Raw genomic sequence first — 23877 nt, 5'->3', positions numbered from 1 at the left:
AGACTGCTAAAAGCAATTATATGACAATAAAAGGGACAAATTCTTAGAAAGGTACAAACTTCCAAGACTGAGCAAAGAAGAAACAGAAAATATGAATAGACCAATCACAAGTAATGAAATTGAAACTGTGGTTAAGAATCTTCCAACAAATAAAAATCTAGGGCCAGATGGCTTCATAGGCACATTCTATAACTATTTAGAGAAGAACTAACACCTAGCCTTCCAAAAATTTGAAGAGGAAGGAACACTCCCAAGCTCATTCTTTTAGGCAACTATCACCCAGATACCAAAAGCAAAGATATTTTAAAAAAAGAAAATTACAAGCCAATATCAACATAAAGGCAAAAATCCTACACAAAATACTAGCAAACAAAATCCAACAACACATTAAAAAGATCATACACCATGATCAAGTGTATGATAAAAGTTCTTCGGAAAGAGGGCATAAAAGGAACCTACCTCAACATAATAAAGGCCATATAAGACAAACCCATAGCAAACATCATTCTCAATAGTGATAAACTGAAAGCATTTCCTCTACAATCAGGAACATAACAAGGATGCTCACACTTGTCATTATTATTCAACATAGTTTTGGAAGCTCTAGCCATACCAATCAGAGAATAAAATGAAATAAAAAGAATACAAACTGGAAAAGAAATAAAACTGTCACAGATTGTGGATGACATAATATGATATGTAGAAAACACTAAAGATGCTACCAGAAAACTACTGGAGCTCAAAGTTTCAGGATACAAAATTAATACACAGAAATCTCTTCCATTCCCATACACTAACAAAGAAAGAAATTAAGGAAACAACCCCATTTACCATTGAAACAAAATATATATATATATATATATAAATATCTAGGAATAAACCTACCTAAGGAGGCAAAATATCTGTACTCAGAAAACTATAAGACACTGATAAAAATCAAAGATAGCACAAACAGATGAAGAGATACACCATGTTCTTGGATTGGAATAATCAATATTATTGATTATTGTGAAAATGAATATACTATTCAGAGCAATCTACAGATTCAATGCAATTCCTATTAAATTACCAATGGTATTTTTTCACAGAATTAAAATAAAAAATTTTATAATTTATATGAAAACACAAAAGATCCCAAATAGCCAAAGCAATCTTGAAACAGAGAATTAGAAGTGCAGGAATCAGGCTCCCTAAATTCAGACTATACCACAAAGCTACAAAGTAATCAAAACAGTATTGTACTGACACAAAAACAGAAATGCAGATAAATGAAACAAGATAGGAAGCCCAAAGATAAACCCATGGTCACCCAATCTATGACAAAGGACATACATGACATGTATGTTGTCAATCTATGACAAGAACATACAATGGAGAAAAGCCAGTCTCTTCACTATGTGGTGTTGGGAAAACTGGATAGCTACATGTAAAAGAATGAAATTAGAACACTCCCTAACACCATACACAAAAATACGCTCATAATGGATTAAAGGCCTACATGTAAGCCAGATACTATAAAACTCTTAGAGGACAACACAGGCAGAACACTCTTCAACATAAATCACAGCAAGATCTTTTTTGACCCACCTCCTAGAGTAATGAAAAAACCCTGATGCTGGGTAAGATTAAAGGCAGGAGGTATAGGAGATGACAGAGGATGAGATGGTTGGATGGCATCACCAACTCAATGAACATGAGTTTGAGTAAACTGAGAGTTGGTGATGGACAGGAAGGCCTGGCATGCTGCAGTCCATGGGGGTGCAAAGAGTTGGACACGACTGAGCAACTAAACTGGAGTAATGAAAATAAAAACAAAAATAAATAAATGGGATCTAACTAAACTAAAAGCTTTTGCACAGGAAAGGAAACTATAAACAAGATGAAAAGACAAGTCTCAGAATGGGAGAAAATATTTGCAAATGAAGCAACCGATGAGAGATTCACCTCCAAAATATACGAACAGTTCATGCAGCTCAATATCAAGCAAACAACCCAATCAAAAAATGGGAAGATCTAAATAGACATTTCTCCCAAGACATACAAATGGCCAAAAGGTACATGAAAAGATGCTCAACATCATTAATTATTAGAGAAATGCAAATAAAAACTACAATGAGGTATTACCTCATACCAGTCAGAATGGCCATCAAATCATTTACAAACAATAAATACTGGAGAGGGTTTGGAGAAAAGGGAACCATCTTACACTCTTGGTGGGAATGTAAATTGATACAGCCTTTATGGAGAACAGTGGGCTTCCCAGATGGCTAAGTGGTAAAGAATTCACCTGCCAATTCAGGAGACATGGGTTCAATCCCTGGATCAGAAAGATTTCCTGGACAAGGGAACAGCAACCAACTAAAGTATTCTTGCCCAGATAATCCCATGGATAGAAGAGCCTGGCAGACTACAGTCCACGGGGTCACAGGGAGTCAGACATGACTGAGCATGCATGCACATTATGGAGATTCCTTAAAAAAACTAAAAATAGAACACTATATGACCCAGAGACCTCTCTACTGGGCATATATCCTGAGAAAGCCATAATTCAAAAAGACACATGTACCCCAATGTTCATTGCACTGCTATTTACAATTACCAGGATATGGAAGAAACCTGAATGCCCATTGACAGGTTAATGGATAAAGATGTGCTACATATAAACAATGAAATATTACTCAGACATAAAAGGAGCTAAACTGGATCATTTGCAGTGATGTGGATGGAACTAGAGTTTATCATACGGAGTGACGTCATAAAGAGAAAAACAAATATGGTATATTAATGCATAAATGTGAAATCTAGAGAAATGGTACAGATGAACCTATCTGTACCTGCAAGGCAGGAGTAGAGATGTAGATGTAGAGAACGGACATGTGGGCACAGCAGGGGGAGGGGAGAGTGGGACAAACTGGGCAAGTAAGATTGAAATATTTGTTGTCGTTCAGTCGCTAAGCCATGTCTGACTCTTTGTGATTCCATGGACTGCAGGACACCAGGCTTCCCAGTCCTTCACTATCTCCCAGAATTTTCTCAGATTCATGTTCACTGAGTTGGTGGTGCTATCTAACCATCTCATCCTCTGCCGCCTTCTCATTTTGCCTTCAATCTTTCCCAGCATCAGGGTCCTTCCTAATGAGTTGGCTGTTTATATCAGCTGGCCAAAGTATTGGAACTTCAGCATCAGTCCTTCTATTGAGTAGGACTGACATGTATACACTACCATGTGTAAAATAGATAGCTAATGGGAAGCTGCTGTATAGTACAGACAGCTCAGTTCAGTGTTCTGTGATGACCCAGAAGGGTGAGATGGGGGTGTGGTGGGAGGGGATATATGTATACATATAGCTGATACACTTTGTTATATAGCAGAAACTAGCACAACATTGTAAAGCAATTATACATCAATAAAAAAGAAAAAGTTAATAAAAAGATAAATGCACCCCAATGTTCATGGCAACTCTATTTACAATAACTAGGACATGTAAGCAGCCTAAATGTTCTTCAAAAGAGGAATGGATAAAGAAGATGTGGTATATATACACAATGGAATATTACTTAGTCATAAAAAAGAGCAAAATAATGCCATTTGCAGCAATGTGGATGGACTTAGAGGTTGTCATACTGAGTGAAGTAAGTCAGACACAGAAAGACAAATACATGATATCACTTTTATGTGTAATCTAAAAAATGTATAAATGAATTTATTTACATAATATCAAAGAGGTACAGTTGTAGATGTGGAAAACAAATATGATTACCAAGGATAAGTGGGGGAGGGATAAATTTGGAGATTGGGATTGACATATATATATACATACACACACACACACACACACACACACACACATATATATATATAACTAAATATAAAATAGGGATGTCCTTGGCAGTCCAGTGGTTAAGACTCTGAACTTCCACTGCAGGGAGCATGGACACCATCTCTGATCAGAGAACTAAGAACCCACTTGCCATGTGGCAAAGCCAAAAAAAAAAAAATAGGTAACTAACAAGAACATGGGCTTCCAAGGCAGTGCTAGTGGTAAAGAACCCACCTGTCAATGGAGGTTAGACATAACCAATGCAGGTTCCATCCCTGGGTCAGAAAGATCCCCTGGAGAAGGGCATGGCAACCCACTCCAGTATTCTTGCCTGGAGAATCCCATGGACAGAGGAGCCTGGTAGGCTGCAGTCCACAGGGCCGCACAGAGTCGAACATGACTGAAGCGACTTGGCATGCAACAAGAACATGCTGCACAGCACAGGGACCTCCACTCAATACTACATAATGGCCCATATGGGTAAGAATCTTAAAAAAAAAGAAAGAAAGTGAAGTCGCTCAGTTGTGTCTGACTCTTTGTGACCTCATGGACTGTAGCCTACCTTGTTCCTCCATCCATGGAGGTTTCTAGGCAACAGTACTGGGGTGGGTTACCATTTCCTTCTACAGAGGATCTTCCCAATCCAGCAACTGACCCTGGGCCTCCCACATTGCAAGCAGACGCTTTACCATCTGAGCCACCAGGGAATATATATGTGTGTGTGTGTGTGTGTGTGTGTGTGTGTGTATATATATATATATATATAAATATAAATATATATAACTGATTCACTTTGCTGTACACCTGGAACTAACACACCATTGTAAATCAACTATACTCTAATTAAAACAAATTTTTAAGAAGGATGCAAATTTAAACATTTAAATTAAAAAATTCAAACTACTAAAAACTGTATAGGAAATGGAAGAGGTGGGGGTGCTGAGGAACATCTAGCTGATTGCATGACAAGAACTTGAGGACTAAAGGGATCAGCTGCTGCTATCAACCAGTCCCTCCAGGGAACTAACTCAGCTAATCAGCTTCTGGCTAAGCTACTAAAAGCAGTGAGGACATGAGCCTCCAGGCTACCCTTCAAGCCTCCTCTTCATGCCTGACTCACTGTCAGCCCCCATTCCTAACCTTAGTCCCCAGTCTTGGTCACACAAGCCTATTCGCAGCCCTCACACAGATATCCACAATCTGCTTCCTCCCTGAGCTACAGCAAGGTAAAAGGTTTACAAATGCATAGAGATTTGGAGATGATACATTAGTGTGGTTCAGGCAAATGTGTTTGATAACAAGGTCTTTCCTGTGTTTCTGAGAAAGGATTTCACTTAGCAGTAGAAAATTCACTGCCAGAATGGGTAAGGAAATGAGGCCACCAAGAGAAGCCCTTGAGCTGCTCTGAACTTCGCAGTTTCTCCCATTGTTTCACTTGCATTCCCCCTCTTGCATTGCTTTTTCAATCTCCTCCCCAACTCCCATCAATATTCACACATCCTTAATTTTTTTCTCCTAGGACTCTACTCTCTAATGTAACTGTAGAATCACAGAATTTGGGGTATACACAATCTAACCATAAAATGGGAGCATAACGATATCAACCAAAGTGTGGGAAAGTCAGAGGATGCTTCTTATAAGAAGTGGGGATATGAGGTTTTTGGATCCCCTTGCTATTGACAAGTCCCCCCTCTCTTCTCTATAGCACTCTGTCCCCTGAACTTTTCTAAACAGTAGCTCCACTCTTCGTGGGCTCTTTGATCCTGGGCTACTATCTAAATCTCTTAGTGCCTTTGTTTTCTCATCAGCAAAGTGGGATTATTAATATATTGTACCTTTTTCAAAGGATTGGCCAGAAGATTAATGAGATAATCTTGTGTGAATAAGTAGCATGGAAACTGGCACTCAATAAGTGTTAGCTCTTTTTATTTCTTTAAACCTTTATATCTTGGTTATTCTTTAAGAAAATCAGTCCAAATCAATCCTTCTATTAAGTAGTATTGAAGGACAATGCATTTTACCTCCTCCAGGTAATATAACTGCATTTAGCCTGAAAGGATGTTTTCATCCAATGAAGGGTGATACCTGAGAACCCCAAGCTCCTAGGAAATGTAAAAGGCAAGTGCATCAAGTAAGCAGGATTCATAGATTTCCTGATATCAAGTGAAGCAGGTAGATGTCTATTGTTTCAACATGTGGAGAAAGATCTGGGCTTATTGCCCAAATTTGTTAAAGCCCTAAGCGTAGAAAATGACAACCAGGACTTATTTCCACAGCTCTATTAGAAAAGGGGGTTATGAGCACTTTATTTCTCCTGTTTACACCATATAGCCCATTTCTTTGTAATTTTGCTTAAAAGAGTTAGAGTATGACCTGCTTAATCTAAATACCTAAACACTTGGGCTCTTTAACAACTACAGTAACATTCATTCTTTAGAATTTTATAGTTTTTTTTTTTTAATGGACAAATCGATTCCACTATTCTGCAAAATACTGACATCAGGTTTGGCAGACATTACAAAGATGTTTCTAGTTTTTCCAAAGGTTGATATTTTTCTCAGTTTATTTCAATTCTACACAAACACCAAAAACTCTCCTAAGGTGAGCTCTATCCTGAATTGCCTTCCAGTTTTGATTAGCGGGGCACCTTCCGAATGGAAGGCTAAAGTTGTAACATGTATCCTTCCCTGCTTTTTATCAAATGCTTCCTTGGAGGAGTATTCATTGCCTTTTAAGTGGCCAAGTTTATTTTCATTCCTCTTACTGAAGTGGAATTAGCAGAGGGGGTGAGGGGGAATGTAGGGGTACCTCAGCAACCTTCAAAGTCCTCTTTAATCTTATAATCATCTTCATCCATCAGCCACCCTCTCTGTTCCCTTGCCTCCATTTTTTTCTTGGTTATTCAGAAAAGCCTTTCTCATTCTCATTTGCTCACATTAATTCACCCTGCTCTTTGGCTGCCCTAACTTGAGTTGCATACCCTCATTTGATTCCCTCCTGTCCCTTTCCTTTCCAAGTCAGATTTTTCTTTGCTCACAGGTTTTTAAGCCACCCTTTGTAAATCCACTTTGCAAAGAGCAAGCAATCTCCAATCTTCTTTTCCAAAGCAATTGTAATCCACTATGCTTTAATTATAGTGTCTATTCAGATGTTCAAAATTCCATCTAGTTATAGACTTTAATACTTCTTCCCTCTTTCCTCTGCATCATACTTATTAGATTAATTCTCTAAATGTGCTTTTTTTTTTTTTTGAAGTTTAATACCCTAGGTCTTTGAAGCCACTGCTTAAAGAATTCCAGAAGATCATGATTACCACTAACAAGGCACCTTGCTGGCTCTGACTATATAATGTAGCAGTTGCTAATCCCAGGAGCTCTAGTCCTGTTCCACTCTTAGCTTGAGTTGCTAACATCTTAGTCAAAACACTGTCCTCTCCCTCTCCTGGGACACAATGATGGATACACTTTTGCCTATAATCCATGGAGATCTACACCTGGGGAGTTTCAAAGGAAAACAAATTGAGTAAGGACTGGCTTCTTTCTTCGTATTATTATTGTTCACTCTCACCCTGGATGACTGGTGATACGTTGGAGTAATTCATATTATGTATCTCAACCTTCATTTCTATATAAGTGAAATAGGGAAGGAGAATTAGATGGCTTCTAAGGTTCACGTAATATATGTATCTCTAACTTATCACCATCTATCTTCAAGCAATATTATACCACTTCATATATAGTAAAAGAACCTAACAACCACAATTAGAATTAGAAGCCCTTCTGGGCTTCTCTGGTGGCACAGTGGTAAAGAACCCGTCTGCAATGCAGGGAGATTGACCCAGTTCAATCCCTGGGTTGGGAACATCACCTGGAGAAGGAAATGTCAACCCACTCCAGTATTCTTGCCTGGGAAATCCCATGGACAGAGGAACCTGAGTGCTACAGTCCCTGGGGTCAAAAAGACTAAGATACGACTGAGCAACTAAACAACAAAGATATCTTCTTGCTTTTGTAAATGCCACAACTTCTATAATTCTAATTTACTCTCCCCAAATCATGTATGTGTAGGTGTTTCTGGAACTTTAATCTGAACTATGGAATATTTTATTACTTAAAATAAATATTTTTAAATATATTAAGTATTCATCTTATCTTTTTTAAAAGCTTTATTAGGGTAAAACTAACCTGCCATAAAATGCACTTATTAAAATCCATAATTTGGTATATTTTGTCATATCTGTATAGCACAAACAAGATAATATCCATCACCCCTACTTTGAGATTAGTTGAGCATCCCTTATGATTTCATATTATCTACCTTGTTGAATTTCTTAAATAGCTAGAATTATTTGCAGTATTATTTCAATGGTGACTCTAAGGTTCATGTAAAATATAGCTCTAACTTATCACTATTTATCTTCAAGTAATATTATACCACTTCATATATAGTGAAAGAACCTAACAACCACATTTCATTTTTCTTAGTCTTTATAATATTGCCATACATTTTGCTTTATGTTATAAAGTCCAACATACCTTGTTATTTTTGCTCTAAATGACCATGTTCTTTTAAACAAATTAAAACAATTCTTTAAAGTCTTACATTTATTCACATATTGACCTTGTCCAATACTCCTCAGTCCTATGTGTAGATCCACATTTCCACCGTATCATTTCCCTTGTGCCTGAAGAATTTCTTCTATGTAATAAGAATATGTTGGTAACCAGTTTTTTTCAGTTTAAGTATATCTGACCAATCTTTATTTAACATTGGCTTTTGAAACATTTTTTCTGGGTATAAAGTTATAAGTTAACAGTTGTTTTCCATCAGTTCTTTATTTATTTATTTATTTTTTACTTTAATTTTTTAAATTTATTTATTTTTTTATAAATTTATTTATTTTAGTTGGGGGCTAATTACTTTACAATATTGTAATAGTTTTTGCCATACATTGACATGAATCAGCCATGGGTTTACATGTGTTCCCCTTCCTGGACCCCCCACCCAACTCCCTCCCCATCCCATCCCTCTGGGTCTTTAAATGCTGCTTGCCTTTCCTCTTGTATTGCTTAATAAGAAATCTATTATCATTTTTAACTTTGTTCCTCTACACATAAGATATCTTTTTCTCTGGCTGCTTATAGGATTTTTCTTTTTATCACTTATTTATAAACAACTTGATTATGATCTGCTTTGGTGTATTTTTCTTCACATTTATTGGGCTTTTGTTGAGCCTTGGAATTACATGTGTATAGTTTTCATCAAATTTGGACAGACTTTGGCCATTAAGCCTTCAGATTATTTTGGTGATTTGTTCTCTTTTTAAGGACTCCAATTACATATATCCTAGGATATTGGAAGTATACCACATTAATTGATGCTCTGTCCATTACTTTTTCCAGTCTTTTTTTTACGTTTCATTTTGAATAGTTTCTACTCTGTCTTTTCATGTTCAGTAACCTTTTCTTTTGCAGTATCTAATTTGCCATTAGTGTATTTTTAATCTCAGAAATTGTGGTTTTTATCTCTAGAAGTTCTTTCTTATATTTTCCATTATACAATCCTTAATACACTCAATCTTTTCTCTAGCTTGAGCATATAGAACGTATTTATCTAATAATTTTGTCATCTATACCATTTCTCAGTTAGTTTTGACTGATTTTTCTGATTATAAATCACCTTTCTTTGCAGACCTGTTTAATTTCTTATTGAATGCTAGAATTATGATTTTTATCTTATTTGGTGCTGGATATTGTTGTACTTCTATTAATATTCTTGAGTTTTGTTCTGCTTCACCATTGATTTACTTGGAAACAGTTTGATTCTTTCTGGTCTTTTATATATATAATTTTGCTAGGCAGAACCAGAGCAGTGCTTAGTTTAGTACTAATTTCAACCCACTACTGAAGCAGGACCCTTCAGACTTCTCTTGCTGATATCCCATGAGTTATGAGATTTTCCACTTTGTTGGGAGCTGGATATAGTTCCAGTTTGTGTGAGTTTTGGATACTGTTCCCTCTAATCCTCTTAAGTTATTCTTCTCTCAGCTTCAGGTAGTTTCCTTAAAAGTATGTGCTGACCAGTATCTATTAATATCTGAAGACACAAAGAGATTCTCCAAAGTGTTCCACAAAGCAGATCTACAAAGCGCTCTATGCAAGTCTCTCCTTAGAACACTCTGTCCTGCAAAATCTAATCACATTGGCCTCCCCATACTCCCAGCTCTCTCTCCTCAATCAAGGAGATCACTTATGTGCCTTCCAGTATTATAACTTAGTCATTCTCAAGAATGTTCCTTAGCTCTGCACCTAAATATATATATAGGTTTACTGTTTCATTAATTGTTTTCTGTTTTCTATAGTGAACAGCTTCACTGAAACATTGTAAATGCTTATTGCCTTTTTTTCTACCTTGGTTCCCACTATTTGTAATCACACTATTTACAGAAGTCTAAGTAGAGACAGGGACTTCCCTAGTGAATAAAGGACAGAAATGGTGAGGACCTAACAGAAGCAGAAGAGATTAAGCAGCAGTGGCAAGAATACATAAAAGAGCTGTACAAAAAAGGTCTTAATGACCCAGATAACCATGATTGTGTGGTCACTCACCTAGAGCCAGACATCCTGGAGTGTGAAGTCAAGTGGGCCTTAGGAAGCATTTCTATGAATAAAGCTAGTGGAGGTGATGGAATTCCAGTTAAGCTATTTCAAATCCTAAAAGATGATGCTGTTAAAATGCTGCACTCAACATGTCAGTATATTTTTTAAAAAAAGAAACTCATCAAAAGATCAGTTTTCATTCTAATCCCAAACAAGGACAATGCCAAAGAATATTCAAACTACTGTACAGTTGTGTTCATTTCACATGCTAGCAAGGTAATGCTCAAAATCCTTCAAGCTAGGCTTCAACAATATGAGAACTGAGAACTTTCAGATGTACAGGCTAGATCTAGAAAAGGCAGAGGGAACAGAGATCAAATTGCCAACATCCGTTGAATCATAGAAAAAGCAAGAGAATTCCAGAAAAACGTTTACTTCTCCTTCACTGAATATGCAAAAGCCTTTGACTGTGTGGATAGCAACAAACTGTGGAAAATTCTTAAAGATATTGGAATGCCAGACCACCTTACCTGTCTCCTGAGAAACCTGTATGCAGGTCAAGAGGCAATAGTTAGAACCAGACATGGAACAACAGACTGGTTCAAAATTGGGAAAGCAATATGTTAAGGCTGTACATTGTCACCCTGCTTATTTAACTTATATGCAGAATACATCATAGGAAATGCCAGGCTGGGTGAATCACAAGCTGGAATCAAGATTGCCAGGAGAAATATTGACAGCCTCAGAATACTGATGACACCACCCTTATTGCAGAAAGCAAAGAGGAACTAAAGAGTCTCTTGATGAGGGTGAAAGAGGAGAGTGAAAAAGCTGGCTTAAAACTCAACATTCAAAAAACAAGGATCATGGCATCTGGTCCCATCATTTCATGGCAAATAGATGGGGGAAAAGTGGAAACAGTGATAGATTTTTTTCTTGGGCTCCAAAATCACTGCAGGCAGCGACTGTAGCCATGAAATTAAAACACATTTGCTCCTTGGAAGGAAAGCTATGACAAACCTAGACAGTGTATTAAAAAGCAGAGACCTCACTTTGCTGACAAAGGTCCATATAGTCAAAGCTATGGTTTTTTGAGCAGTCATGTATGGATAATGAGAGTTGGACCATAAAAAAGGCTGAGTGCCAAAAACTAATGTTTTATAACTATGGTGCTGAAGAAGACTCTTAAGAGTCCTTGGACTGCAAGGAGAACAACCAGTCAATCCTAAAGGAAATCAATCCTGAATATTCATTGGAAGAACTGATGCTGAAGCTCCAATACTTTGGTCACCTGATGGGGAGAACAGACCCATTGGTAAAGACCCTGATGCTGAGAAAGATTGAGGGAAATAGAAGAAACGGGCAACAGAGGATGAGATGGTTGGATAACATCAACAACTTAATGGACGTGAGTTTGAGCAAACTCTGGGAGATAGGGAAGGGCAGGGAAGCCTGTCATGCTGCAGTTTGTGGAGCTGCAAAGAATCAGATATGACTTAGCAACTGAACAACAACAAAGTAGAGACAATTTCATCAGTGCCAAGAACCCAGAAACAAAGTTTCAGTCATTTTGATGGCCTCATATGAAACTATTTTACATGTTTCATGTTTACTCATTGGTGATAGCTTTCAAGAACAAGGGAAGATTTTCTTCTGAAAAGAAACGTGTCTTTGTGCATAAGAGAGAAACTTCCTCTCTTAATTATTCCCTTTTTTCAAAGCCTGATCTGGCCTTGATTTCCAAGCAATGCCACAACTGAATTGTAATGATTTGTGCAAAATTGTTTCTTCTTTAGCTCCCATCTATTCATTGTATACCCTCCTATTTCATCTAATATTCAATGATGTAATTTAAAACACACACACACACACACAACCCTATCTAGCCCTCTGTTCATATCAATACAGATGACTTCTCAACTCATATTTCAGGCGCCAGAGTAATAATTTTTAAAAAATGAGTGTTACAGTTATCAGAATTGAGGTTCTAGCAGAACCCATTCAACTCAAAGTCTGTTGATAGACAATAAAGCACCCCACACCCTAGGGAAGAAAGATCTATTAAAAACCCAAAATATTGTTGCCACAGTTGTACCAGGTCTCTAGTACACAACAGAGGCAGAGATATTTCCTTTAATCTAGTTCCTATGATTTCAACATGTCCCCTTGATTTTAAATCAGGTGACAGAATAAAAAGTTTTCTATTCCAATCCTGTCTTCCCCATGGGCCTCTCCTCCATGCTGACATGCCACTGTTTTCTGTTCTCCCAGCAGCAGGGCAGCAATCAAACACTGTGGATGAGACCCATGCTGGCAGCCTGTCAGGAGCCTGAGGGCCCAGCCTCATCATCCAGAAACAGAGGGAACCAAGCTGCTGGCTTCTTCTGAGGCTCAACACTCACTCCCTGTGCATTATTGTCAGGACGAGCAGGATCAGCCAGACTCTTTCTGAACTCAGTGGCCCAGAGACATTAAAAGGTCACCCTGGCCCACTGAGGGCCCATTTCTCCCAGACCCTCTCCTCTTGGGCCTACCAGATAAGCAAATGAGAAGTTGTAAGACTTTGAATTTTCTTGAAAGCCATTTTCTGCCTGCAAGGTTGGACCCTCACAAACTAGCAGCCAATCTTACATGGCAGGCCTTCCAGACAACATTTGCAGGGGCAAATGACCAATCTCATCTCCTTCCTATCCCTGTAAAAGTACACAAGGTGTTGGAGAAAGGTCAATGACCTTTTGGAATAAAAATGTCCTTATATGGTTCTTCCTTAAATTAATAACAAATTTCCTCCATTCAAAAAAACAGAACTTACATTTGAGTAACTCTTTCTATTGATTCATTTAACAAATATGTCTCAGGCCCCTGTTCTGTGCCACTCAGGTGTTAGGAGGTGGACGTATGGAGGTGAACCCAGGCTGGTGTGGCCCAGCCTGCACAGGGCTCATGGTTTGTTGAAGAGTTCAGATGAGTCAGAAGCACTTGCTGTAATGATGAAGGGCTGTATGAGAGGAGGAGCATAGGATATAAACAGACACGAGAGGGACACTGTGTCCAGGCTTTGAAAGTTCAAGGAAGACATCCCTGAGGGAGTCATATCAGAATGAAAACCTGTAAGATAAGGGAAACCAGAGAGTAAGGAAGATGGAGCGGGAGAGTCAGAGGAGAAGAGTGCCCAGAGGCAGAGGGAACATCAAGAAACAAGAAAGGGGCGTCAACAGAGACTGATCCAAGGCTTCGGGATTTTAAAATCCAAAGTGTTTGCAATGAGGAGAGGAGAAGAGAGGGTGGGACAAATTGAGAGAATAGCACTGAAACATGTGCATTGCTATACGTAAAATAGACAGCTAGAGGAAAGTTGATGTATAACACAGGGAGCTCAACCTGGTGCTCTGGGACAACCTAGAGGGGTAGGTTGGGGTAGGAGGCAGGAAAGAGGTTCAAGAGGGAAGGGATACATGTATACCTAAGGCTGATTCATGCCGATGTATGATAGAAACCAACACAATAAAGCATGTCTTCTCCAAACTGCTTGGATCTTAACCTGGCAACTCAAAGGTTTTAAGCAGGAACCAACAGGATGCAGTTCACATTTCAGAAGGTCATTTGGGTTGGGAGAGTAAGGGGTACAGGGAGCAAGGTTGGAAATAAGGAAAAGAATTAAGATTAAGATTAATTAATTAAGATTCTTGCCCTGAGGCAAGAAATGACTCTGGTATGAACCAAGTGAGTGGCTGTGGAGTTTTGGAGAAGTAGATATATTTTAGAAATATACATGAGGTAGACTTAACAAGAGTAAATGAGTGACTGAGGGCAGAGGTTCGGGAGGGAGAGACGGGACCTCAGAACATGCTTTCACTAAGGGAACGGTGAGGCCCTTTGATAAGACAGGAAGCATAAGAGGGGACAAAAGCCCAAGTGGGGACCAAATTTTTCTATTACCAACTTGGTTACCTGGGGAAAGGGAGGGAGGGAGGGAGGTCAGGTATCTCCCAGAAACTCTGCGCCCATCCTCACCTGCAAGGAGGTGGATGCCAAGAAGAATATTACAAAATGGAAAAGCTGAGGCGTGACATGAAAAGGAAATTTTCCCCAAGGACTCACAGTAAGTTCATGGCTTGGTCCCCAATTTCCAGTCCAAAGGACCATAGGGCCTCTCCTCCCTAGGACCTCTTAGGATCAACCTTCTGACCTGCCATCCTTGAAAAGGGAATCTCTGATTTCCATTAAATGTCAGGTAGTGGCTTGGAGTAGATCCAGAGGCCCCAGAGCTGGAGACATATTTTAAATAAGTCAAATAAATCAGTAAATCATGTGGACAGACTGAGACTACTGAGGCCAGCTTGTTACCTTCAGGCTTGATATTTGCCAGTGACTCCCCTTGCTTAGGAAGATGGGGCAGCTTCAGGCTGGTCCCTCCCACTCACAGGCCCTGGAGGCTGTGCTGGGCTCACCTGCCACTCCCTCTGTCCCTTGCTCCTCCTGCTGAGGATGCAGAGCCCTCCTGGCCCTCTGAAGTCCTCCTCCAGCTATCAGGGCTGGATCTTCCTCTAGATATGATCTTACTCTCCTGACCCTTCTCCTGTTTCTCTTACCAAAACAATTCAGCAAACAGTAAATCTGAATATACATTTAGGTGCAGATCTAAGGAAGATTGTGGAGAATGACGTGAAGTTGCAGTATTGGAAGGCAAACAGGTGATCTATGGCAAATAGTCATTAAGCAGTTAGAGGGATGCTCATCCAAATGGAGGTTTACAGCAGTTCAAGATAAGGTGGATGATTTCTGCTTCCACGTGCTATCCACTTCCTCAACAACCTGAAAATATGCTATGCGTCCTTCAACCCCAGTCCTGGCTGAGGGCTACAATCTGATCCTCTAGGACTCTCCGGCCACCCTCCACCCCTTAAATCTGCAAATGCTGAATAACTGAGCTATGATTTTGCTCATAAACTATCATTCCACACAAGCACATTGGACTGTAGGATCAATGCTTTTACCCATAGAACTGGAAATGTAAATAGATAAAAATGTCTGTGTCAGTGAAACGCTCCATAGGACCCTTAAGGACCTAATTATAAATGGACATTAAATATTTAATCTCATCTTTAGCCCTCGAGGCAGAGGCCCACAGTGGGCATGACTTGTTCCAAGGGCAAAACTCCAGTTTTCCCATGTTGATTTTTCCCCATGGAAAGTTTAGCCTTACTGTCAAAACACACTCCCTGCTTATACAAAATATTTAATAGACTTGCTCCAACACTTACCCACTACCTCCTTTGGCTCCTCCTTCTTCCCAGTGACTCTTTCCCGGTTTTAAAAACCAATGATTGGACTTCCTTGGTGGTCCAGTGGTTAAGAACCCACCTGCCAGTGCAGGAGACAGAGTTGAATCCCTAGTCCAGGAAGATTCCACATGCCGCAGAGCAACAGCCCATGTGCCACAACTATTGAGCCTGTGCTCTAGGACCCAGGAGTTTCAACTACTGAGCCCACGTACAACAACTATGGAAACTGCGCTCCCTAGACCCAAGCTCTGCAACAAGAAAATCTACTGCAATGAGAATTCTGCACACCACAACTAGAGAGAAGCCCCTACTCACCATAACTAGAGAAAGCCCACACACAGCAACGAAGACCCAGTGCAGCCAAAGATGAATAAATAACCCAATGGTTTTACATTGGCCCCCAATTTAGAAAACAACAGTGATAATGACAATAACTAACATCTACTGAATACTTCCTCTGTGCAAGGCCCTGATGGATGATATAAGAGCCTTATGTATGTGGTCCCATATAACCTTCATAAAACTCGATGAAGAATGTTTTAAACAACTGAGGCTCAGAGAGATCAATTGGCCCAAGTTACATTGTGTGTAATTAACAAAGCTGGGATTCAAATCAGATTGCTGACTTCAAAGACAATGCTCATCTACTGTATGGTTCTCTTTAATGTAGTAAAGAATCCGCCTGCCAGTGCAGGAGATCTGGGAGATGTGGGTTCGATCTCTGGATCAGGAAGATCCTTTGGAGGAGTAAATGGCAACCATTCTAGTATTCTTACCTGCAAAATCCCAATGACAGGGGAATCTGGTGGGCTACAGTCCGTGGGCTCGCAAAGAGTCAGACACAGCTGAGCACAATTTTAATAAAAATTCACTCTAGAACCCGGTGAAATCCTGCTGTCCCTTGTATACACCTGGGAGGCAGACCTAACTTCAATTCTCCCCAAGATCACATGAGGAGATGTGTACTTCAAGGCAAAAGCAGGCCATTTCCCAAAGTTCAAAGAGGAGGAAACAGTTTGAGGACCTTGTAAATGGGCCCCTAAGCACTTTATCCTGTTGAACCTACACAACCAACCAGGCAGGATAGGAATCATTACATCTATTTTTCCAATGAGGAATTTTAGGTAACTTGTACCCACTGTCACAGACCATGCAGTTGTATGCAGAGTTGATCCTTATCACTCTGTCTACCAAGCCCAAGCATTTTCTTTCTTCTAATCTCAAATACTACCACACAGAGGTGGCAGAGATGCTTCCCTCTTCATTAATTTCTATTAAATACCTGACACCAAGGTCAGCAACATGTTACTAGACCATGCCTCTGTTCTTCTGAGATGGACGCGCCGTAAGCTTGGCTCCATCCTCTGTTTCCATCTGTTCTAAGAGGCACTTGCTTCACAAGGGCCGGGAGCTATGTCTGTCCAAAAGTCAAGGTAATTTTCAGAGTGTTACTTCCTCTATGGCCAGGGAACACTATGCTCCAATCATACCAAGTTTCCCTCAGATAACAACTGTAAACTCTGGATAAAATCCAAAAAGAAAAAATAAATAAATAAATAACCTGAAGACTAGATAGTGAAAAGCAAAAGCAGTCAGATTCAGAGGGGCAACAAGACTTTGAAGAATAAAGTTACATGAAGTGAGTTTCCCATTTTCACAACTTTAATAATGAACTAGATGTAGCCAGAGAAAATATAATTCAGAAAAATACATGCATCCCAATATTCATTACAACACATATTTACAATAGTCACAACATGGAAGCAACGTAAATGTCCATCAACAGATGAATGGATAAAGAAGATGTGATACATACATACAATGGAATATTACTCAGACATAAAAAAGAGTGAAATATTTGCAGCAACATGATGAACCTAGAGATTATCATAATAAGTGAAGTAAGCCAGACAAAAGCAACATATGATTTCACTTATATGTGAAATCTAAGCAAAATTATACAAATGACTTATTTATGAAACAAAAATAGACCCACAGACATAGAAAACAAACTTATGGTTGCCAAAGAAAAAAGGGCAGAGGGAGGGATAAATTTAGGAGTTTGGGATTAACATATACACACTACTATTATAAACCAGATAGCCAACAAGGGCCTACTGTATAACACAGGGAATCATACTTAATATCTTATAACAAACTATAAAGGAAAAGAATCTGAAAAAGTATATGTATACATGTGTGTGTATACACACACATGCATATATATATAACCAAATTACCATGCTATATGACTGAAACTAACACAACACTGTAAATCAACTATACTCCAATAACAAGAAGAGCCAGAATTATATAAGGTAGTTTAAACCAATCAAAACATAACAACAATGCTTCTGGCCTGAAGACTCAGAAGATAGAGTTTGGTGCAACTACTGCCACTGGAAAGAGGGAATCTCAGAAAGAAAATGGCCAGAGAGATGGAGTGCCAAATCTTGTACACAAACTCTACCTTACCCAAATCTCTGGCTCACCAAAGAATTATGCAGTGCCAGCCAGACTCAAAAGCAGCTTGGCTAAGGATAAAAACTGGACTTGACTGTTGACCAACAGACAGAATTTTCAGTTTAAATCCAGCCAAATTAACTGCCTGGTAAAACAAAAAGTCAACATTCTTCAGAGGTATATAACTGAATCTGGAGTGTCCACAACAAAAAAGCCACAATGTTGAGGGTTAAATAAAAATTATTTGATGTTCTAAGGACCATGAAAATTTGAAAAGCAAGAAAAGATGTTATCAGAGATTAACACATTGGCACAAATGTTGGCATTGGCAGAGAAGGATTTTATTTATTTTCATTGATGTGCATTTTATTTACAATGTTGTGTTAGTTTCTGGTATACAGCAAAGTGATTCAGATACATGTGTGTGTGTATCATGAATTCTTTTTCATATTCAAACATATATACATATTCTCTTTTTGGATTCTTTTCCATTTCAAACAATAGGTCCTTCTTGTTTATTCATTTTCTAACAGTAGTTTGTATATGCTAATCCAAAACTCCTAATTTATCCTTTGTCACCCCCTTTCCCCTTTGGTAAGCATAAATTCATTTTCTAAGTTTGTGAGTCTGTTTCTTTTTTGTAAATGAATTCATTTGTGTCATTTTTTTTAGATTCCACATATAGTATAGCATATATTTTCTTTGATTAGTTCACTTAATATGATAATCTCTAGGTCCATCTATGTTGCTGCAATGGCATTATTTCACTCTTGTTTATGGCTGAGTAATAGGTCATCATGTGTACACACACACACACACACACACACACACACTGATAGCCTATCTTCTTTATCCATTCATCTTCAGTGGACATTTAGGTTACTTCTATGTCTTGGCTATTATAAATAGTGCTGCTACGAACATTGGGGTACCTGTATCTTCAAATTAGAATTTTCATCTTTTCCATATATATGCCCAGGAATGGGATTACTGGATCATACAGTAATTCTACTTTTAGTTTTTCTAATGAACGTCCATACTGTTTTCCATAGTGGCTGCACCACCTCACAGAATGCTGTACCATCAACAGTATAGAAGGATTCCATTTCAGAGAAGGATTTTTAAGGAGCTTTATAACTATGTTCAATATTATAAAGTAAAATCGGCTCACAATGAACAAGAGAAGGGAAATCTCAGCAGAGAATTTTTTTTTTTAATTTTAAATTTTGGACCAGGTAAAAAACAGATTCTGAAATCTAAAAATTCACAGGATGGGTTTAACAGTAGAATGAGATGACAGAGGAAACGGAATATGAAGATAGATCAATAGAAATTATCTAATCTGAAGACTATGGGGGAGACAATAAAAAACTAGAGCTGAGGAAAATGTCAGAACATCTAGTGTATAATTGGACATAATTGGATTGCCAGAGTAAGAGGGGTAAGATAATGTGGCAAAAGATGATGTTTGAAGAAATACTGACCAAATTTTCCCCAGATGTGATGACAGATTTAAGAATCTCAAGGCCCTAAGTAAAATAATTATAAAGAAAACCATGTCTATATATATATCAAAATCACATTGTAAAAACCAATGCAAAACCTTGCAAACAGAGAGAAACAATATACTACATAAAAAACAAAAAATGAGAATTACATAGCCTTCCTATTGAAAATTTTACAAGTCAAAAGATAATGAAACAATATTTTTAAAGTGCCAAAAGAAAACCTGTTAACCCAGACTTCCATGGTGAGCAAAATTACACTTCAAGAATGAGGCAAAATTTTAAGGCATTTTCTGATTTTTTTTTTTTTTTTTTTAATGAGGACTCATCACCAGCAAATTTACACTATAACACATTGTAAAGGAAACTCTTGGGTCTAAAATAATAACAGATACTTAGGAAGGAATAAACAACATTGGAAATAGCAAATATATATATATATAAAATACTATTTTCCTTTTAATTAAAAAACAATATACAAACTTATATAACACAGGGTTTATATAGATTTAATACATATGACAACCATAGCATAAAGGCATGGTAGAGAGAGGTAAATGCACCCATACTTTTGCAAATTTTCCACACTTTACTTGAATTTCTACGATAATAATTCTTACTTAATTGTGAAAAGTTAAGAATTTACATTATAGTTCCTAGAACCACCACAGAAAATCTTTTTAAGATGGAGTTCAGTAGATAAGTTAATGTGGAATTCTAAAACTTACTTAATTCAAAAGAAAGAATGAAAGGAGAAACAAAGGAACAAAAAAGTGTAGAAAAGGAAAAATAATAAAAGGCAGCCCCCAATCCAAAATCCAAACAATATTAATCCAAACAATATTAATAATTACATTAAATTTAATGGACTAAACCTTTCAATATAAGTCAGAAATTTAAAGAATAGATTAAAATAATCAACACCCAACTATATGCTGTCTATAAGAGATTCCACTTGAAATAGAAATAAATATTATAGATAGGTTGAAAGTAAATGGATGGAAAAAATATACAAACAAATAGTAGAAAGGAGTCCCAAGTGGCTATTTTAGTATCTGATAAAATAGATTTCAAGACAAAAAAGTAACATTAAAGATAAAGGACATTTCAAAATGACAAATGGAGCAATTTGTCTGTATCATCAAAAAGATATAACAATCATCAATGTGGCATGTGACTAATAGCAGAGCTACAAAACACAAAAACCAAAAATGTATAGAATTAAAGGAGAAATAGACAATTCCACTACATAGAGGAGATTTTAACACACATCTCTCAACAATTAATAAAACTCTTACACAAAAAACCAGGAGAGACATAGATGATGTAAACCAGACATTCAACCACCTTGACCTTACAGCTGCATAATACATCACAATACATAGTCTTTTCAAGCCTGGGGTATGTTCATCAAAATAGACCATATGCTGAGTCATGCTGCTGCCGCTAAGTCATGCTGCTGCCGCTAAGTCGCTTCAGCCATGTCCGACTCTGTGCGACCCCATAGACGGCAGCCCACCAGGCTCCCTCGTCCCTGGGATTCTCCAGGCAAGAACACTGGAGTGGGTTGCCATTGCCTTCTCCAATGCAAGAAAGTAAAAAGTAAAAGCGAAATCGCTCAGTCGTGTCCGACTCTTCACGACCCCATGGACTGTAGCCTACCAGGCTCCTCCGTCCATGGAATTTTCTAGGCAAGAGTACTGGAGTGTGTTGCCATTTCCTTCTCCATAAACGCTTAGTCATAAAGAAGTTTAAATAAGTTTTAAACTGCTGAAAACATAATAGTCCTCTATGGAACCTAATTTTTAAGCTTCATGAGATAAGAAACTGTTTCATTCTTTGCTCCATGTCTGGATCAAGCAGAGAGAGAGAGAGAGAAAGAAAGAAGATATATTTTTATTGTGAAGTATTGGGTTGGCCAAAAAGTTCCTTTGGTTCTTAAGTAAAAATTAAAAGATATATTTTTCATTTTCACCAAGAACTTTATTGAACAACATATTTACCATTTTGTTCCACTGCCTTCTGTCATCTTTCAGGAAACTGCATAACTCCATCTTCTCCTAATTTTATCTTTTTGAGCAAAAGGTACCTTTTAGAGTCTCTTACTGGTGCTTTTTACAGTCTTCTAGGGAACTGAAATATTTTTCCATTAAGAGAATTTTATAAATATTGAAATAAATGGAAATTTGAAGGTGCAGTGTCTGGTGAATACATAGGATGAATCAGAACTTTCCAGTCAAGCTGTAACAGTTTTTTTTTTTTTTTAATTTTCTTTTTTTAAAAAAACTGTAACAGTTTTTGCCTGGCCAAAGAAAAATATGGTCTTGCGGTATTCTGATGGAAGATTATGCATTTTCTGTTGACTAATTCTGAATGTTTGTCAAGTGCTGCTTTCAGTTGGTCTAACTGGGAGCAGTACTTGTTGGAATTAATCATTTGGTTTTCCAAAAGGAGCTCATAATAGAGGGCTCCCTTCCAATCCACCATGTACACAATATTACTTTCTTTGGATGAAGAACAGCCTTTGGCGTGGTTGGTGGTGCTTTATGTTGCTTGCCCTACAATCTCTTCCATTCCACATTATTGTACAGTATTAGCTTTTCATTCCCCATCATAATTTGTTTTAAATGGAACATTTTCACTACATTTAAGTAGAGAATCACATGTAGAAATAAGGTCAAGAAGATTTTTTTAGCTTAATTTATGTGCAACCCGGGAGTTGGTGATGGACAGGGAGGCCTGGCGGGCTGCAGTCCACGGGGTCACAAAGAGTCAGACACGACTGAGTGACTGATGTGGAACCCAAACATCGAAGTGAGGAACATAACCAAGCTGATGCAAATGATTTTCAATGCTTGACTTGGATATTTTGAGTATGTCAGCTATCTCCCAAGTGGTATAATGATTTATTGTTCTCACTTAATGTATCAATTTGATCACTATCAACTTCAACTGGTCTACCACAAACATTGTAGCAACATCCAGCAAGAAATCTCCAGCTCAATACTTTGCAAACCACTTTTTGACACATTCTGTCAGTCACAGCACATTCTCCATATACTACACATTTTTTTTTTTTTTGGCATTTCAGTTGCATTTTACCTTTCTTGAAGTAATAAAGCATAATACACTAAAAATGTTACTTTTTTCTTCCATCTTCATTAAAATGGCTACACAGAATGTCACCAATTTTGATAAGGTTTTTAAAATGCAAGCTGATAGGACAACTGTCACAATACAATCTAACAAAATCGTTTTGAATGAAGTTAAAGGCAACTAAGCGCTACTAGAGCCATCTTAGGAGAAGGCAATGGCACCCCACTCCAGTACTCTCACCTGGAAAATCCCATGGACGGAGGAGTCTGGTAGGCCACAGTCCATGGGGTTGCTAAGAGTCGGACATGACTGAGCAACTTCACTTTCACTTTTTCCTTTCATGCACTGGAGAAGGAAATGGCAACCCACTCCAGTGTTCTTGCCTGGAGAATCCCAGGGATGGCGGAGCCTGGTGGGCTGCCGTAGCCTGGTGGGCTGCCGTCTATGGGGTCGCACAGAGTCGGACACGACTGAAGCGACTTAGCAGCAGCGCCATGTTATGGAAAAAAAACGAATGAACATTTTGGCCAACCCTACATATATTTGAGAGATTTATTTAAGGTACTGGCCAATGCAGTTGTGAGGCCTGGCAAGCCTACAATCTGTAAGGCAGACCAGCAGGCTGGAAGCTGAAGCAAAAGAGTTTTGTCTTGAAGTCTTTAGTCTCTTGTCTTTAGCCTTGAAGCAGAATTTCTTCTGCAAAAAGGCTATTTTGCAATTAAAGCTTTTAATTGATTAGATGAGGCCCACCCATATTATCTTTGCTTAAACTGATTATAGATGTTAACCACATCTACAAAATACATCCACAGGAACATCTAGATAAGTGTTTAATTAAATAACTGGGTACCATAGCCTAACCAGGTTGACACATAAAATTAATCATCACAATATCTAAAGCCAAGAACCATGACTGACACTCAGAAGCTTTCCATCAACAATTGTTGAATGGATGCTGAATATATGAGATTACAAGGCCACAATCTGAAAGTGGGAGACAGACTTAGAGACTCTCTAGGCCAGAATGCTCAAGCTTCAGAGATTCTCCATGTTGCATCCTCCAGAGCACCTATGTCAAAGTTTGGGGCTGGGTCCAGAAAATGATTAT

General features: G+C 38.2%; 1 long non-coding RNA gene across 11 annotated transcripts in view; it reads right to left on the bottom strand.

Moving 5' to 3' along the window:
* Positions 1 to 23877, bottom strand: part of LOC145507395 (uncharacterized) — a 721493-nt gene that overhangs the window by 487597 nt on the left and 210019 nt on the right. Inside the window, exon 1 of one of the 11 annotated variants that reach the window (XR_014054818.1) lies at positions 4056 to 4351. The exons of 9 other annotated variants lie outside the window; for them this stretch is intronic. This is a non-coding gene — a long non-coding RNA (uncharacterized LOC145507395). Of the gene's footprint in view, positions 1 to 4055; positions 4352 to 23877 lie in introns of those variants that run through there. One more of the 11 variants, XR_014054829.1, reaches the window with a different exon arrangement.

Source organism: Giraffa tippelskirchi, chromosome 5 (genome assembly GCF_054371585.1).
Source record: "Giraffa tippelskirchi isolate mGirTip1 chromosome 5, T2T-mGirTip1v1.2.pri, whole genome shotgun sequence".
Taxonomy (NCBI): Eukaryota; Metazoa; Chordata; class Mammalia; order Artiodactyla; family Giraffidae; genus Giraffa; species Giraffa tippelskirchi.
Note: the sequence above shows the minus strand (reverse complement) of the source record. Positions and strands in the feature narration are given on the sequence as shown.